Source organism: Rutidosis leptorrhynchoides, chromosome 1, assembly GCF_046630445.1.
Source record: "Rutidosis leptorrhynchoides isolate AG116_Rl617_1_P2 chromosome 1, CSIRO_AGI_Rlap_v1, whole genome shotgun sequence".
In the NCBI taxonomy this organism is placed as follows: domain Eukaryota; kingdom Viridiplantae; phylum Streptophyta; class Magnoliopsida; order Asterales; family Asteraceae; genus Rutidosis; species Rutidosis leptorrhynchoides.
This window is the reverse complement of record NC_092333.1, coordinates 521,822,677-521,843,006: the sequence shown is the minus strand read 5'-3', so window position 1 is coordinate 521,843,006 and position 20,330 is coordinate 521,822,677. Positions and strand designations below refer to the sequence as shown.

General features: G+C 31.9%; 1 pseudogene; it reads left to right on the top strand.

The window, feature by feature from the left end:
- Positions 1–11,810: 11,810 nt before the first annotated feature.
- LOC139841790 (trigger factor-like protein TIG, Chloroplastic) lies at positions 11,811–19,539 on the top strand (annotated as a pseudogene).
- The last annotated feature ends 791 nt before the right edge of the window (positions 19,540–20,330 follow it).

Below are 20,330 nucleotides of genomic sequence, written 5' to 3'. Positions count from 1 at the left end.
TAGCGCATCTGTAGACCTGCCTGACAAATGCCGCAAATTCCTCCGTAGTCTACGAAATCTTTAGGACCATATATATCGATATTCTATATAGTTAAAGTATCATCCGATATCTGAAAATCATTTCACATCAAGAATTCTTTCCATCCACCAAATTGTCCTTTTGGCGATGAACCTGAAACGCTTACCGGTGAACCTGTTCGAGAAACCATTTACCCTCTCATTTCCAGAAAATCCCATTACGATTATATATTATCCTATATTTCGAATCTTACTCACCTGCTCATTTCAATCGTCAATCATTCCGACATAATATCAGAAGTTAACGAACTACGTGCTCGAGTAATGGTTTTGGAGAATATGGTGCGGAGGATTACAAACACCAGCAGCAGCAGCACTAGCAGCATAATCCGTACTACCATCATCAACGCCGACAATACACTTAACACCCCAACCACAACCGCGTCATAAACCTCAACATCAAAATCTGTACCTCGGATATCAACCTCACATGTCTCAATAACCCCATCTGTACTTCGAGTATGATCTTTGTTCTACATATCGTTCTACATCGATTACCTTCGCTTTACGTAACGTTCTACCTCATATATCTTCGTTCAACATGGTGATTATGAAATCTCTAATATTTTAGAGATCATGTAATCCAGTATTAACGATAAAACAAATAAGTTTAATATCTTATTGACTCATTAAATCCAAGATTACATCCGATAAAAATATATATGCAAGTATATTTTCATAAAGATTGTAATTAAAAATTCTCTCGTACAAACTGTTAATGATGAAAATATTTTAACGGGTGGGTAGTACCCCAGGAATATTTGGATTTCACATTAATAAGTTACACTGTACATATTTCGAATCTGATTCAACGGTCATTTGCTATTCTACTTGCAATCACCGATATACGTATCCGTTCATTCCAGATTAATCATTTCCATTTAAATTTTATATTTGGATTTTACCTACCCAAATCCAACAAGTGGCATAAAGAAGAAACATTGGACAAATTAAAAATTGTTAGAAACACACGAATTACCTAATTAAAAATCTGTTAAGGATTCCACGCTAACTGTTCCGGCTAACTGTTCCCAGCTAACTGATTAACATTTAAATTATCGCAATTTACATTCTCGCAATTTTAAATTTCTGCACTGTACATACTGTCGGGATACATGTACAACAATACATCGGATTAATTCTGAGACAACACGTTGTATATTGGGTCATGATATACATTTATTTATTTTACGCACTTTAAATAATGGGACACGTATGCAAGGTTTCGACTTATCATATCGACCCATCTATATATATATTTCAGAACAACCGTAGACACTCTATATGTGAAGGTGGGAGTTGGCTATACAGGGTCGGAGTTGATTCCAAAATATGTATATACTTTGAGTTGTGATCGACACCGAGACCGGTACACGGGTCACGATACGTATTAAGTAATTCGAATATTATATATATCTAATTTATATACGAATATATTGAACTATTGAACGATTGAACTATTGGACTGCTAATGTTGGACAATTAAAATGAGTTAAAATACTGATTATAACATATGAAACGAAACTAATCTTCAAGTTTGCCACTTGATTCCATTTTAAACCTCATTCGTATCTTGACGATTACAATTCGCATTCACAACTTTTCATGATTCTTGAAACGCCTCGATCGAGAAGTTGAACCAGTCGCACCTCGTCTACGGAAGAAAGATTCATGCATATGGTTATGCACCTGAAAACTCTCGGAAACTGAGTCAACATGTAGCAGTGTAAATTCCTTTAGTGTTATTATTACCCAAAATAACATTGCAATTTCTTTCCAAATTAGCCACTTTTATCACAGCTCCACTTTGACTTTTCAGTAAAACTAGTCTTATTATCATCTCGATATAAATATGTTGTCCTTTCGCCGTCGTTACTGGAGAACCTTTCACGACATCATGTACCAGCAGCTCAGCATCCTTTTGACGGAATCCGCAAGTCGTATTTTGAAATCTGGTAGAACTTCTCCAGCTATACTTATGACGTTTATCTCTAAGAATTTCATACCCCGAATGTGAAGTTTCTGAAAAACGTCTTGAACTATGAAGTAGTTCTTGAAATGCTGACGAAGCAGTATGTTGTAGATGGTCTTAATGACCAAAAGTTGATGATAAAAGAAGGAAGTGTTAGGAACGCTTGATAGAAAATTTGGTACTGAAAATCGGATTGAGCAAACCGTGAAGGAGACTCTGAACAAGTTACAAGGACTAAAATTGTACATAAAGAATCATGACGATTCTGTAGCAAACACCTTGCTTCTGAATTTAAACCCTTACGGGTCAATCTTCATTATCACCCTTCGACATTAGAAATTCCAAGATATTATCAAATCTTTCATTATAAATATTCTCAATATTTCTGAAAATGTCCTCACAGCTATCCTTATCTGAAATCATTTATTCCTCCGTAATATCTGCGTTACAATATAAAAGAAACTGTGTTAGTTTCTAAATTCTAAAACCTTCGAGTTTAAAATAGGAATGTTCTGAAGCAGTGTTGGGAACTGATGCATGAATTAGTATAATATAATGAAACTTGATCAACTTCAATATATTACAGTAAGTCATGTTAAGTTCCTAATGGAATGTGATGATTCGCAGTACCGTCATCATGTGCCATGTTACACGGCTCTTACATTCTATCCAATCTCCAAACACATTAGGAACATATCACTTTGATAGTTCTATCTTTCCAGAATATCCTGGTAATTTGACAATTCGAAACCATTCCATTACCATTTCTTTCTATGAACCATTAGCTATATTCATTCCAAATTTCATACCTACGAATTCCGGACCATTGCTCGCTTGACTCAAGGACGGGAAGATATCAAACCCAACAACCACCCAGAAACTACAAACCGTGTATATCAATACGTATTGCAACGTAAAGACACGGGAGAATTAAAAACAATATAATTCCAAGAAAATCATAAAAGTGAATAGATTTTTCTGGCGACAGATGAAAAAGAAGAATAAAGGATATGAAAGTTAGAAGTATAATAAGAATCAGGATTGGGTGGAGCATATCGGCGAATATTTTAAAGTAGGAATTAAGGAGAAAAAGTAAAAGATATAGGATATGGAAATAAGGAAACGAAGGGGGTAGATTTATAGTGAAATATCCGACAAAGAAATCAAAACAGATTTGCCACATTAAATCAAAGGAGATCCTGTTTCCTAAATCGTCGAAGAACCAAATCTTATTACATAAGATTTTCTTTAAATCCCTTAAATTCTGAAAATCAATTCTAGTCACGTCATCGATTGAAACAATTCCATACTCACTCATTACATTCTTTTGTGATAGCTTCACTCGTGCGCTTCACATGATCGAATCGTTTTATCCATATCTTCCAATAATGATAAAACTCTATTATTACCTCATATTCGTCATGAAAACATTCCTATTGTTATCTATGACAACCTCTACCAAATTTCGGGGACGAAATTTCTTTAACGGGTGGGTACTGTAATGACCCGGAAATTTCTGACCAAATTTAAACCCTAATCTCTATATGTTTCCGACACGATAAGCAAAATCTGTAATTTTGAGTCTAGAAAATTTGAAGTCTTTATTCGGTTAATCAATTACCTTTTGACTGTGCTCGACGATTCACGAACAGTTATATGAATAGATATGTATATATCAGATCTAGTTATATTAATTGAAAACGTTAACAAAGTATTTGATATATAATACTTTACATGAACATATTTGTTTCAACATATATGACTCTATATAAAACTAATGTTGTATGTATATTAAAATATAGAAAAGAAATGGCGTACGTAATATTAATAAATTAAATAAAATTACAACTTAAAATCTAATTGTTATATTAATATTATTATTATTACTTTCTTTAAAATTAATATCTGTGTTATTAATATTATTATTTGTAATATAAGGATATAGATGTGAAATATGATACATATAATCTGTCATGATTTGTGTTATTATTACCATCGATAATATTATTATTATCATTTTTTTTTAAAACATCATTATTTATTTCGAATATTTATATCGTTATTATTAATACAATAATTATTATTATTTGTATTATTGATATTATTATCATTATTGATATTTTAATAATATTATTGTTATATATTTTATAACAAATAACAAAATTATTAGTAAAAAAATATATTATTATTACCATTATAATTGTTTTTTTTAAGAGTATTACTATTATATTTACAAGATTTATAAATAAGAACATATAAAAGTAAGAAATAAATCGTTATGGTCAAATAAATAAAAAAAAATAGATATATATATTTATGCGTATCTTTTCTCTGATCATTATCATTATCTGTTTTGAATAAAACCAAATTTTTTGTGTATCTTTTTCTTCTATTCCTGTTTACTCGTGAGTCCTCTGTCGGATTGATTATAGCATAAAAGGGAAACAATCAGTTAAAATCTATTATTGGAGAATGCTTATTTAGAAGTTTAGGGACCTCTGCAAATCGAAAAAAAAAAAAAAAAAAAAAAAGAGATAAATAAGAAAGAACAGGCCGACGGCCCTGTTGTTGATTGATTTTTCAAAGAATTCGGTTTCTTAACATATTTTAAAATCCAGAAATGCTATCATGTTAGAAATACTTTATTTAAACTAACTGGAGAATTCCAGATCTCGAATTTAGCTATCGAGTTTCAATTTGCAAGTCAAACCTTAATCTCAAAAGTCAACTGGTATGTTCTTGAGGAAAATTGGAATTTGTTTTAAAGTTTTAGATCAAAACGATGAATCAGATAGTTTACATAATCGATTTCTAATCTTTTTCATGTAGGAAATTTTGTCTAAAACGACCTTAAATTCAAAAATCGATTTGGAGTTCATATATTTTTTTTTTTGGGTCACGAACATGCTGCTGCTACTGCAGTTCTTTTTTTTTTTTTTTTTTTTGTGTTAATTCAGAAACACAACTATTGATTTATGATACGTTTTAAAAATATTAAAGCCAATGAAAGGATTTAGTGGTTAGACTTGAAAATGAACACCGGTGGATTAAGTTTTGATGATGAAGGAGAACAAATAGAGATAGCAGAAAGAGAGATTAAAACTAAATGGGTCACGTAATAAAACAGAAAAGAGGCGCTAGAGCCGTGGTCTTGAGTGTTCGCATATAAGCGAGAGGTTGCGGGTTCGAGTCCCGTGTAGGGCAGTTTCACTCTTTTTAATATTATAAGAGGTATAATTTGATATTATTATCATTATTATTATTATTATTATTATTATTATTATGATAATTATTATTATTATTATTAGCATAACTATAAGTAATGAAATTATTATTATTATCGTTATTAACTTTATAAGTATTATTAATAACATTCTTATTGATTAAAAATTTTCACATTATTTAGATTAACATTATTAGAAAAATTATTAATTTTATTATTATTATCATAATTAGTATTATTATTACTCATTATTAGTATTATATATTATTATCAATATTATTATTTTTATTATAAAGATAAAATAACTTATTATTATTACTATTATTATTATTATTATTGTTATTATTAAAAATTATCATTTTAATAAATAAATATATATATACAACATATATATATATAGTATAAACTTTAGGATATTATATATAGACAAAATGTAATACAAATTTTATATAAACTACAACACTAAATATATAAATATTATATAACTAATAAATGTAATTATTTGGCTACCATTATATGTGTTAATATATACATACGAATGATATAGGTTCGTGAATCCAAGGCCAATCCTACACTTGCTAAATGATGTTATATGTATTTTTACTACAAAATACAGTCTGGTGAGTATATAGTCCCTTTTAAACTATAAATATTTTGGGCTGAGAATACATGCGCTGTTTTTATGAATGATTTACGTTATGGATACAAGTGATCAAAAATAAATTCTACGTTGAGTTGTACCATGGCATATCTCTTTATACTTGGTAACTGCTAATTACGTGAGGAGCGTAAACGCGAATCCTGTTGATAGATCTATCGGGCTGACATCCCCAACCGGGCTGGACGACCAGTTTTTAACGGTTGCACAGTACTTCGTTCTCGTTACTACACTTGGTATGGTGTAGTGTTTATATAAGAGTATGCTGCTGTGACTTTTAGTTAAGTATGGTTACCAAGTGCTCAATGTCTTTTCCATACACGAGGAGTGTATTATGTATAAACTTTAAATCTTGTGGTCCATAGTTATAACGCTGCTAGCATCAAACCTATATATCTCACCAACTTTATGTTGACATTTTAAAGCATGTTATTCTCAGGTACGAATTAAGTCTTCCGCTGTGCATTTGCTCATGTTAAGGACATTACTTGGAGTCGATCATCGCAATGGGACCAACTGTTGATGACTTCGTCCGGGAGGATTAGGACCGGCCGTTAAATAACCCATCAAACCACCTCATGCACTTGCATGAGAATTGTGTGGAGAGCTCATGCGAGTGCATGAGACACACATTCAACTTACATTCAATCATTTTAGGCTACTGACATCCATTTATTTAATATAAATAATTATATATGTATTTAATCTTTAGAATTAATTAAATATTATATTATATTCTCGTGCATAGTTGATTTGTAATTTTTGTTCAAATGACTCGTACGTTGTCACTCGACTCATGTACCACTTTCGGTTTTTTGAGCGCTCGTTCGTACGTTTAGATAACTAGCCTTTTACGTTATGCGACGTGTACCCTTATCAATAATTTGACTTACTTATCAAAAAAAAATTACCTTATAATAAATGTAACTTATAAAATTGAGCGTTGTAGTCATTTGCTTCTATAAATCAGGGACTCGTTGTTTGTCAAAATATATTATTTTAAATCAGGACGTTTTATGACTAAGTTAATATATATATATATTTTTATTTAGAATCGTAAATTTGTACGTAATATATATGTTTGAAATATTTATGTAATGATATAAAGATAATGTTTAAATTTGTTCGGAAATTTTCGGGTCGTCACATAAAGGTACTATACACATACATATACATAAAATGACTACGCATCACCAAGCACAAAAGTAAACACATACCACCTCCACATAGTAAGCAAGCTAATAATGAGCTCATACACAATGTAGCTACATGCTACGTAAACACCAAGGTAACGCCACAAGATTAGCTGCAACACAACAATAAGTATATACGCATATACAATAAACATAATCAACAACATCAATAAGATTAACCCCTTAACCTAAACCACATGAAGGTTGGCCGAACTTCACGCGCCTTAGTGAATCCGAACTTCACGCGACTCACTACCTTCAAACAACTTGACTATTAAGAATGGCCGAACTTCACGTGCCTTTATGAATCCTTACATCACGCGACTCATACCTTAGTCAAACATCACAATAGGGTTGGCCGAACTTCACGCGCCTTAGTGAATCCGAACATCACGCGACTCATTACCCGAATCATCTCCACGACAAATGCTAGCAAAACCCATCGCCAAAGGGGTTTATCAAACACGCTAGCCAATCACAACATCAATGGTAGTAACCCAAAATGCATAAGAGTATCACATGGACCTAAAGCATAAGAGGAGTCCATTCTCCCACACAAACATAGAGTAAACCCGAGCAAGGGTCACTCTACACACACGCACCCATCCTATGCATACATACACGTATAGTAAATTTACACTTACCTTAAACTCCTTGATGAAGTGCAATCCAAACCCACAACTCGCAAATGGAACGTACCTATTCCATTTATCACATAATCATCAATACAAACTCATTTGGACTCTCGAACCGCCCAAATGAACAACAAGTGCAAATCACACCCTTTTGCACTTTAACGCTACTCGAAGGTCCGAATCCAACAAGACCAATTATAGCGTACCCGAAATACCTAAGTGTACCAACTAAAGCACTCGAACGCATTTTAACTCGAGTTTCGCTCGAAAACCCATTTTGACCCTTAAAAAGTCAACATCTCACCATTTGCTAGTTTTGACTTCAAAATGCCATTAACTCAAGTTTATACTTTAACTTAACTCATTTTAAGTTTATAAACTTACTCGATTGACAATCGAACCGAAATCACCAACAAACCCTAATTTTGACCCTATTCAAAATTAGTCAAACAAATGAACACAAATGGCTTCCAATACCTCAATAATCACTCAATACTTGTGATTTCACTCGTTTAAAAGCATTAAACTTGGTTAATTAGTTTACCAAACCAAAACCCGCCTTCAACACCTTTAAACCCGAATCTTGGTGTTAATCTTCCATTAACAACTAATGGGGTTTCATTTATGAACTCACAATCAAAAGCCCTAAATTAGATGATGAACATGAAAACATAATTCGGAGTTAGAGCTTACCGCTAGTATCAACTTGTAGCTAAGAATGAGGAGAATAACGTTTCTTCTTGCTCCAAAGATCGGATCACGAATCTTCACACCCGATTTACACTTTAAATCTAGGAAGGTTTTATGTTTTGGGAGAGAAATTAGAAAGAAAAGAGAAAAGAAAATGATATAAATGAATGAGTGGACTAGAATTGGGGCTTAAATCTGCCTCATACGTGAAAAGACCAAAACGCCCTCGCTTTCCCATTAAAATTGTAAAATCCGGAACCAGACTCCCAGAAGAGCCGCGCCGCGACCTTCTTCCTTCACGCCGCGACCAACAGCGTGGTCTGGTGGTCTTGTTTGCATGCTGTCTGATCTTGATTTGTGTTCAATACCGTGCCGCGACCAACTAGGCCGCGACGCGACCTTGTGTGGGTTTTGTCCACTTTTCGCGTACTTGAACCCCAACACACGAACACGTCTCGTACCCTTCATACACTATACGTATATACTCTCTAGAACATGTATAACAACCCTTCGATCACTCTCGTACGTGCTCTTCATATATACATCATATGAATAAACGGGTCTTACAATTATATATATATATATATATATATATATATATATATATATATATATATATATATATATATACATATATATACATATATATATATATATACATGTATATATATATATATATGTACATATATATACATGTATATATATATATGTATATATATGTGTATATATATATATATATGTATATATATATATATGTATATATATATATATATATATATATGTGTATATATACTAGGTTTTTGAGCCCCTGCGTTGCACGGGTGTGTAAAAAACCGTACAAAAAATATAATTTACAGTTCATATTGGTATGTAGGTAGTGATACTAAAAAAAGGAAAAGTATAAGAATTATTTAAGAGCCCGTGGTGTTGATAAATTTTAAAAATTCTTTTGAGTTTAAGAGCCTGTGGCGGTGTTGACAAATATTAAAAATTTCTTTTGAGTTTAAAAGCTCGTGGTGTTGACGAATTTTAAAAGTTCTTTTGAGTTTAAGAGCCCATGGTGTTGACAATTTTTAAAAGTGGTATTGAGTTGTGTTAGTAACTTAACGGCTATAATTTTTTTTTTCTCACCATTAATATCTTTTTACTTAAATTATATACTACGTAATATTTAGAGTACATTGAAAATTTGTCATGGAACGTAAAATTAGTAAAGTATAAGTTATATTATTTTGGAATTATTATATACAATTATGTTTTGAATAAAAGTGTAACCCGCGAGTTTAATTTTAGAAAAGTTGTTAATCATTTCAGCAAAATAATGGTACTCGGTGGAATCATCATGTATAATTAATATTATAAAAGTTATTTTTGCGTGTTCATAAATATTTTAAAGACTTAAACTGTAACTTTAAATAACTTCCATATTTATTGCTAAAAAATTCTCCGTTAGTAGTAACGCATGTTTGATTGCATCCATAGTTAGTTAAAATAACAACATCAATTTAGAAAAGAATAAAACACTAATTCGGTTGTGTTAATGAAATAAATTTAATTTCAATATTAAAATTAAATTAAAATATAATATAAAATAGATGTAAATAAAACTTACAGTCATGGATCATATCTATAGTTTCTATTAAAATCCTATAATGATAATGTCATTATTAGGCTAATTCTTTTGTTAAAAAAATCAAAAAATAAAAGAAAAAAATCTAAGCATGGTGGGTGATGTCATTAATCTAAATAATTTTGAATTAAAATTAAATCTTATTAATTAATTATTATTAATAAATCTTATTAATAATTATTTTAATTATTAAAATTGGTGAAATTTTAAATTATTTTAATTAATTTTTTTGAATTGAGTATGAAAAGGTATAAAAGCTAGGCAGAAGAAAACCAGTTCTAAATTTATATTTTAATTTACACTTTTATTTAAAATAAAATGACAACTAATATTATCTCTTATGATTAAATGTGGATTGTTTAATATGTATTTTAAGTGTTTGATGAAATGTTCAGCTGACGAGTTTCTTAGTCGGACTATGTGGTTCCACGGGTCATTAAACTAAATAACTTTAGCACTTACGTTCACTTAATACCTAAAATATATCATTAAACTGTTTCGTTTAAACAAACTCGTGGTTCCATGGGTCATTTCACTAGTTCATATATATAAATAGTGATAACTTCATTTAGAGATAACACACATGAAACATGGAATTCCTAAAAGTTAGATGATGCAATGGTTAAACCGTCAAATATTATGTGTACCGTATATGTTCCTTATATATAGCCGATAATATATGTATATATGTTGTATGTATAAATTATTATTTTTTTGAACGGCAAGCTTGCATCAGTCCGGACCGAAGCCTAGTAATCATTTGCACACACACACACGCGTTCGGGCAGGAAACCCGAACCACACTCAGGGGATCTGACCCTTAAACCATCCCATACGGGGCAGGCGGGCCGGACCTTAGTCCCGGAGCGGGTCGGTAAAACCTTCCCTTTGGGCCACCCTCAAGGAATTTTTTTCAAATAATATCCTTTGTAGGTGACGAGGCTCGAACCTGAGACCTCTAGCCCGGCGGGGGTGCTAGGCACCACCACATGTCCACTGAGCCAAAGCTGCGGGATCATATAGATATAATATGATGCAATGCTAAAACATATATTAGATTTTAGGAATATATATATTTTTTTCTTAAGGCGAAAAAAGAATTATATTAAATTAATTAAACTTCATCAGAACGATGAAGATTAATAAACATTACATTGCGATAGGCTTTTGAGCCTATAAAATGACAAAAATTGAAAGAAGAAAGCATCAAATTACAAAACGACACACCTAATTGAAAAACAAAACTCACTATTGATTGGGCTTTGGAACCCACTCGAAATGGGCTCCCAAGTTCTTTGGATTTAAACACCACAAGTTGAATTGAAGCCCACTGGAAAGCCCACATTATAAATCTTCAAAGCAGCCCACCCATAACTGGGCTCATGAACCCAAAAAACACAAAGAATTGAGGCGTACCAGTAGGATATGATTAAGAAGAAACATCATCCCCAAATTGAGTAGATGACGACAAGAAACATGAGAGAAATCAATAAAATCTCGATCCATGAAATTAATTTCAATTACGATTAAAACGGATTGAATCCGGGCAATTGAAGCATACGACTTGAACGAGGGCAGGCAGAAAGGAAAGGTTAAAAAGAGAAAAAGAAGGAAAGTTGCGGGATAGAGCGAGACGATTGAGCTATGAGAAGTTGATCGAAACAAAAAGGATGTTGTAAGTAATTTCTTTGAACCAAATTGTGTTCTAATTGGAAAGGAGGCTGATTGAGAATGGTAGGTGACAAAAACAAAGAACATATGACAGATCAAGATGTTTTCTACAGTGAGAATTGGCTAGAGAACACGGAAATTCCACAATGCGATCCTCATGGTTTTGAAGTGTTGGTAATTGGTTCATCGTCCGCCATATCTTTCATAAGGGCATCAAAATTTTGCAACTCTTCTTTGTATGTAAGTTTTTACCCCCAAATTGTTGTCGATTAAGTTTTGAAGATTTTAGAGATGTTTCTTGGCCAACAACATGAATGATCTCACTAGTAGTATCGAACATGTCCGAAATGTCAGGAACATCATCAATCCAACTTTTATCTTTAGAATTTGCTTTCTTCTTGCCTACTTTAGTCTTTGGTTGAATGAAAGGAACCTTTTTTTTTTCTTCTTGAATACGTCTTTCTCTTATCTTCTCACATGAAGATTGACATTTGTTGTTGAAACATTAGTCACTTATGTCAACTTGGATATTATCAGTGAGATTAGAAGCAAAAGAAGCAAAAGAATCTTTGTTGTTGTTAATTGAAGTAAAGTTTTGACCAGCAGAAAGAGAAGAGAGAGACTTGTTATTTGTTGAAAGTTGGACAAGGGTAGGATAGTCTTTTACATTGAGGTTAAAAAGCAAATTTTGGGAAGTGGAAGGAGTGGCCGAAGGCATGCCATCCTCATTTGACTTGTTGCAGAGTACTTTCTCCTTACTTTTGGAGACAAATAAGGTTTGTTTGATTTCTAGTACATCTTTTTCCTTTTGTAATAATAAAGCCTTGGTAACTTTTTCCATTGAATTGTGAATTTCCTTTTGGGTGTTAACTTTTTCTGCTAAGTTTGACTTTACAGGAGTGTGGTACTTGAATCTTCAACAGTAACATTAATCTCTCCATCTTCCATTTCATATTCCGGTGACTGAGAATTAAAATCCGGCACCGGAGATTTTAGGAATATATTACCTTCTTGTTACTCCGTAATTAATTTGTAATTAATTTAATAATATATATGATATAGATATATAGATATAATATATAGATACAAACATCCTAAAATAACTTTCAACCACAATTCACAAAAAAAAATTGGTTTATATATATATATATATATATATATATATATATATATATATATATATATATATATATATATATATATATATATATATATATATATATATATATATATATATGGGCAGAATCAATGGGGAAGTAACCAATCGGGGGAAGCAAATTTTTTTTTTCGTTTTTTGAAAAAACTTTGTTCACAAACATTATAGATTGGATGAAAATAAGAACATTTAGAAAAGACACTTCGTGATGATTGTTATTATTTTGGCGGGAAAACGATCGACAAAAATAACATTCAAGATAATATTGTTCGTGAAGAATGTTAACGTTTTATTTTCATGTTTTGTGAAGTAAAATTTAGCCCGATTTAGAGTTTAGAGTTTAGGGTTTAGGGTTTGGTTTTTTGGGTTTATTCCGTAAACCCAAAACACCAAACCCTAAACCCTAAACCCTAAACTCTAAACCGTTCGTGTTAAAAACTCAATCTAAATCCTAAATCTAAACCCTAAATCTAAACCCTAAACCCTAAATTTCTAAACCCTAATATCTAAACCCTATAAACCCTAATATCCAAACCCTAATATCTAAAACCTCAACATACGCTCGAAAAACACGATAATTGTTATATATTACTTCTTCGAGCGTTTTCCTGCCAAAATAAAAACTTTTATCACAAAGTGTCTTTATTAAATGTTCATGTTTTCATCCAATCTATAATGTTCGTGAACAAAGTTTTTACCAAAACCAAAAAAACAAAAAAAAAAAAATTTGCTTCCCCCCGCTTCCCCCCGATTGGTTACTTCCCTCTTGATCCTACCACTATATATATCTATATCTATTACATCTTATAAATCTTGAAAAAACATCCTATGTGGCAATCATTAAGTTAATCCTAATCTAAGATGCTGACATGTTAATCACTAGGCTAATTATCATTAACAACTAAGTATGCCACGATGTACAAACAAAAGAAAAAAAAATGACGCTGCACAAACAAAAGAGAAAAAAACGTTCCTCACCCAGAGCTCTCCTTCATCGTCTGTTGAACCGAAACCAAACTCGAACCCTAAATGCCTATCTTCGTCGTCTCTTTCACCCATTCGATTGAAACCCTAAATCGCAATTGATTATATCGAAAAAACCAAACACAATTGATTCTATCGGAAAAAACCAAACCCTAAATTACTGTTGTTGATACACAAGAATTTAGGGTTCTGTTCGTTACAAGAGTTTTATCATCAGGTACACATGAATTTTGGGTTTTGTTTATTTGTTCAATTCTTTGTATTTTTGTATGGCATATTCATCGTTATGTATTTATATATGTTACTTATATGTATTCTTTCATCTTTTCTGTCTTTTTTCAAAATAATTTTATAATAAGATTATTTTTATTAATAACTATTTGTATTTGTATTGTATTTGTATCTGTTAGTTGTTTGAAGGTTATTCTAGACTTTATGATATTGCTACAAAACCTGATATATATGCTTGCTATAAATAACATGCATGCTTGAATTCTTGGTTGAATTGCAGGTCTTTTTGAATTTGGAACGTTCTATTTGTAGGATGGTTACAACAAGTCTGTGTGGATTTTGAATCGCAAGCAAGCAGGTTAGTACATACCAACTCTCTTGCTTGATTTGGATGTTTTTGCTCATAGATATTAGTGCTAATACATGGATCTTTATAAAGGTTAGATGAAGTTTAAGATGTGTAGTTGGGGTAAACCAAAAAAATTTTTTTAATCCAAATTTCTTATGGAATTCAACACTTACGTTTGTCAAGAGTTTCCTAATAATATTATAGTATGATTATATGGAATTTTCTTTTTGTCCAAATTCCTTATGCATTGACTGTTGAGAGATTACTTCACATCACAGTGTGAATGTTAGTGACAAATGTGCACAATCAAATTCATCAACATTCGTCTTATTTCATCTTTAATAAATCCAATATTTGAATCGGTTTTATTATCTTCACTTTTATGCAATTGATTCTTTCATCAGTTCATCCATTCTTTCAATCAATCAACTGTCCCAAACTTTAGGTTTACTTTCAACCATCATCATCGTTCATCTTCATGATCATATGTATCGATTCATCTTCATCATTAAGGTTTGTTTTCTTCAATTTTATGCGATCGACTTAAGATCTGGGTTCAAAATTAGGGTTTCTGATAGATTTGTTTAAACCGACTGAAGTTTTGTAAGCAAATTCGGGGTTCAATCGATTAAATAAGCTTTGAAGCGGTTAACCCTTTTTGCAACCACGATATTTTGGGGTTTACCAGTCCCTGACTAATTTTAGGTTTTAGATTTGTTTTTTATTTTAAACTGAATGAAGAAAAGGTTTGAACACGATTTGTGATGTATTTGGTATTCCTTCTTTATGTTCTAATTAAACCTTAAAAAGTGTGTCAATTTTAAAGCCTTAATTTAGTCAGTTCACTACCTAAAGTAAGTCATATAATTTTGTTTGTTCATGAATACAATATAATAATGTAATTTTGTGGTTATTATAGGTAGAATATCAACGAATTAGGAGCAACAAAAAGAAAGATGAGTGTTTGGATTGGGAAGACTACCCATGTACTTCAGAACTCAACTGCTTCCACCTCTGCCTCTCATGTCAACGCTTGAGTTTAGGTTTGTGATATAACACTCCATGTTTTTTGCGTCATGCTTAGATATTTATAATTAAAAAAAACTGCATATAATTATACAACTGTATGTGGTTTTTTTTTAGTGAATGTTGCAAGCTTTTATGGCCATATGAAGTGGTGGACGGTACCATTCTTACCTGTGATTCTTCTATATATGTTAAAGAAACAAAATTTCGTCTTTCGAATCAATATTCAACATTTCTGCAAGTTAATATTTGCAGTCTGCAGATTCAGCTGAGCATAAAAGTTCCGTCTATAGTATGTGATGATAGTTACAAGAGGGTCATTAATCAGTTTATGAAGAAGGCAAAGGTACACTTAGATCCCATCATCTGCTTCTTAATTTTATTTTGTAGACTTCACGTTTGTGTTCTTTTGTTAAGTTTTGCATCAGTGAAATACTAATGGTGGAATACACAACGTTTCTTCAGGTTCCTGGATTTTGTCCTGGGAAGAAAGTTTCAGAAAGTATTTTAATAAGTTATATAGGGAAGGATGGTTTCAGAAAATCAGAAAATCAGTTGTTGAATCCATTCTAAAAAGAACTCTTCCGTACACCATGTCATCTGTATGCATTGTTTTGTTTTGTTTTTTTAATATTAACTTATTAAAATCTGAAATAATAAAAAAGTGATCAAATTTGAAGGTAGATGGACGGGCTCTATAGGACTCAATCCGCATTGCAACAACATTTCCTGACATGGAAGCAACTTACTCTTCTTTGATACTAGAGTATGTCAAATGTTTTAACTTTTCAGTTGGATAATTACAGGCCTTTTGTTAATTTTGATATTAATTCAACTTGTCTTGTGGGATAGATATGATATTATTGTGGATGTAGCACCGGAAGTGAAATGGGTCCCAGATGACGGTTACAAGAATTTGAAGATAGTAGTTGAGCTTGACAGTGAAATAGATGCTAAAACAGCGGCTGATCAAGAATTTACACGTCATTATAAGTCTTTAGTACGATGCGAATTGTTACAAATAGAGGACTACAGGTACTTAATGTTTTAGAAGCCCCCTCAATCTGTTTTTCAACTAATATATCTTCTTGTAAAAAGTATTTAGTATTCCATTATATATACATCAGCTTTTGTATGTATTTTAAAATCGTAAGAGTAGAATCCTCAAATTTAGAGATGGCAATTGTAAGACACATGCAAAGGAGTGATTTGGGTCATTAATCTCTAATGGAGTAATGGGTATAGTAAAATAAGCTTCAAAATCATGTGTGGGTTAAAAGTTGTCCCGAATGTATAAGATCTCCAACATTGTGAGATTGAAATATTATAATATGCAATCATATATCATATATGACATATTAGCACACTAAATAAATTTATTGTGACTTTTTTGGTGTTTTGGTCCTGGTCTATGTCACCCCCACAAATTTAAAGTGTTGACCCATCACACTACCCACTCACTTTGCCATCTCTGCACACAATATATATTTTTAATTTTCAAATATAAATTTAGCTAAAGAAAAATTCCATAGATTGGTGATGTTGCCATCCTGGATATATCAGCAATAACAGTGGAACAAGACGGATCAGAATCAAAAAATGTTCCGACTGCAGAGAGTAAAGGTATTTTTCTACCAACCTAAGTCAACCTTCATTTCTTCGACCATTTCCTTAAAAGAAAGTATGTGTTTTTTGGATTTGCAGGTTTCCATATTGATACAAATGACGGGAGATAGAGTTATTCCCAGTTTTCTCGACGCAATAATCGGAATGAAAGGAGGTGAAACAAAATCTTTTCCACTTGTATTTCCAAATACTTGGAAGCAATAAGATCTCCGTGGTCTTCCTTGTCAGTTTACTGTAAGTTGTTTCTTTTTCTTTTTTTTTTTTTTTAATTCAATTTAAGATGTACTGGAAAACTTATTTCCTTTGTGAATTATTGGTAGGTTGACTGTAAAGAACTATTCTATAGAGAATTACCATAAATGAATGATAACATTGCTGATAAGCTACTCGGTGGATGCACCACTATTGAGCAGGTTATACATTATACATGAACTTCACACATTTTGACACCATTTGCTTTGTATATTTGATTATAACTCTCTTGTGACGTATGAACCTAAAGGATGTATGTAATTCTTGAAGTGGCATATGATGGGTAACAATTAAACACCTAAATAATCTCTTAGTTTTAGTTGAAGTATTATCAGTCCACTTTATGCAAGTATGCAATAAATGAAAATTAGTCATTCGAGAAGGCTTTTTGTCAAAAATATAGACATATATAGTGATACTTTTTTACTATGAATTATCTGCGTATTCGTATTCTTTTGTTACTGCTTATGACTTTAAACTAATGTGTGAATGGCAGCTTAAGAATGGATTTAGAGAGGGAAAGGACCTGGTCGTGAGTCTGATGTCTACAGTTCACCCAACATAATACTTGTGATACTGTTTTTATCATTTCGTTAATTGATATACCACTGTAAGTTTCAAGTTTGTTTGATACTAATGTGTGTTGTTAACAAAAACATATTTTACTAATTCAACCACAAAAGTACTTTTGACACTTTTCCTATAATATCGTTCTTTCATATATAAGTTTAAAAACCAATAATGTTTACGGATGAGTCCCCGTGCAACGCACGGGCTCATAAATCTAGTATGTATATATATAGCTAATTAGAAGGGAAACACTTTTTTGGGGGAAGGGGAAGTAGATATATTTTTTTATTTTTTCATTTTTTTCGTAATATTTTTTTTCCAACATTAAAAGAATACAAAAATATGAACATTTAAAAAAGACACTTGACGATTAATGTTATTATTTTGACGGAAAAACGCTCGAAGAAAAAACGAATAACATGCATCATGCGTAATGTTATTCCTAAATGTTATTCTTCGAGTGTTTTTTTCCATCATATGTGAATTTTTTTCCAAGATTTAGCCCGATTTAGAGTTTAGAGTTTAGGACTAAACCTAAAACCCACAACCCTAAACCCTAAACCCTAAACTCTAAATCGTTCATGTTAATAATTTAAATTAAAATCTAAATCCTAATTTCTAAACCCAAAACACTAATTTCTAAACCCTAATTTTTTACCCTTAATTTCTAAACCCTAATTTTCAAAACCCTAAAAAAACTCAGAAGCAAAACATTCATTACAATGAATGTTATCATTTATTTCTTCGAGTGTATTCATGCCAAAATAATAGTGTTATCACGAAATGGCTTTTTTAAATATTCATATTTTCATTTAATGCCTAATTTAAAAAAAAAAAAAACGAAAAAATTTACTCTTCCCTTTTTCAGAAAAGTATTTCCCTCTTGATTAAATCTATATATATAGTTTTCTCATAGTTATTTGATTCAATCATAGTCGAAGCATGTTTGTCTTAATTGATTGATTGAACATCACGTTAATAATAGTAATATGATGATTGTGCCCAAAATAAACATATCATGACATTTTACGGAGTATTATTTTAACCACCAAGTAATCTTATATTATATAAGTATGATATGATTTATGAAAAATAATACTCCAAGGGTAGTTTAATTAACTTATCAACACTCACCAAACGAAAAGTTGTAGTACATATAATAGATTATCGTTTGATCCCATTGAAAATTTAATTCGAAAGAGTTTTGAAATGTCCAAATGTGTAGAACCAACGAACTAAATTGACTTTTCATAGCAAAGAGATCATCATAACATATAGTTACACTGCATTATACTTAAAAAAATTTTACTTGTAATACTTGTACGAAGCTGTATGTTTCACAAGTTTACCTATTTTTCGTTATTAGTGTTACGTAGTATAATATAGTGATGCAGGTGTGGTTGCTAATGAACCTTCAAGTGTTGATTGGCCTGCACAGAAATGGGCTCAGTTGTACCAAAGGCGATCCAAGAAACAACTGGGCCTTCAAGATTATTTTGAAGACAACAAGGATCGGCCTGCTTGTGGGCTTTTGGATACCTGGACGTGAAACAGAAGGCAAGGCAGATGCAATTAGAGTCCTGGAAGAATTCTAATTGTTTTACTAATATTTAACTTTCCTTATGTTTAGCTATTTTAATCCAGTAAGACTGTGTCCATTGGCTATTATAAAAAGACGCGCTGTTATTATTTTCAGCAGATTTGTTTTGATATATTTTTTATTATTATCATGAGTTAATAAAACAAGCTATGAGTTTTTGTTTAGCAATTCGTGGATCTTAGCATTAATTGGCATCAAATTTCAGGGAAGGTTGAACACCGTTATCACGAAGATTAGGAACAAGGTAGTCATCACCGACTCGCTGAAAGAGATGTTGATGTTCCATATGTTGAAATGGATTGATTACAATGAAGAATCGCATAACTGAAATTGAATAACCACCGGGATTATGAAGAACGTGATTCATGGTCAAGCATAAAATAGATGTATCGGGTTCGGTCCATACTTGACAACAACTAAGGGGATTTAAGGGTAATTCGAGTTTAACTCTTCGGTTCTGCGTACCGTGAATAACCCCTTGTGAGATGAGGATCTCGACATGGGTGGTTAAACGTCGGCCCACCATCAACGGGGTAACTGGTAACTGATGGCTTGGAACAGGTATTTTGGGTTTATGTTCATGCAACGTTACATGTAACCATAAGTAAGTCGAGTGATATGATGCAAATCCGGTAGCGCAGGTAAGGGTTGCGCTATGAGAGTAGCGCGAATGGTCTGTCTGTTATGCTTTTATACTAAAAATAGTATATGTGCAAGTCCAGGTGAATTCTTCCCCCACCTCGTGGCTTGGACCTCTTATTTATAGTGTAATCCTCCTTTGTCCAT